Source organism: Octopus bimaculoides, chromosome 4 (genome assembly GCF_001194135.2).
Source record: "Octopus bimaculoides isolate UCB-OBI-ISO-001 chromosome 4, ASM119413v2, whole genome shotgun sequence".
In the NCBI taxonomy this organism is placed as follows: Eukaryota; Metazoa; Mollusca; class Cephalopoda; order Octopoda; family Octopodidae; genus Octopus; species Octopus bimaculoides.
This window is the reverse complement of record NC_068984.1, coordinates 9,842,516-9,843,189: the sequence shown is the minus strand read 5'-3', so window position 1 is coordinate 9,843,189 and position 674 is coordinate 9,842,516.

The following is a 674-nucleotide window of genomic DNA, read 5'->3' as shown; positions in this document are numbered from 1 at the left end:
TGTGTGTGTGTGTGTGTGTGTGTGTGTGTGTGTGTGTGTGTTTCATTGATACAACACTTAGCAATTAAGTCTCCCTGAAACCACATTCTACATTCTTCAAAAAGAGCATATTGCTTGAGAAGACCTGTTGAGTCAAGTGAAATCATTGTCGTGACTGATGCCTGTGCCACCAGACTGGCACCCATGCTGGTGGCACATAAAAAGCACCATTCAAGTTTGACCAATGCTAGTGCCGGTGGAACGTAAAAAGCACTATTCGAGTGTGGGTGATGCTAGTGCCGCCTAACTGGCTCCCGGTCCAGTGGTACATAAAAAGTACCATTCAAGCGTGGTCAAGCCAGTGCCATCTGACTGGCTCCCGTGCCAGTGGCACATAAAAAGCACCATTCAAGCACAGTCGATGCTAGTGCTGCCTGACTGGCTCCCAGGCCGGTGGCATATAAAAAGCACGATTCAAGTATGGCCAATACCAGTGTAAAGATCATCATTCGAGTGTGCTTAAGGCCAGTGCCACTTGACTGGTTCTTGTGCCGGTGGCACATAAAAAGCACCATTCAAGTGTTACCAATGTCAGTGCCACCGGACTGGCTCTTGTACCGGTGGCACATAAAAAACACCATTCAAACATGGTCAACGCCAGTGCTGCCTGACTGGCTCCCGGGCCAGTGTGGCAC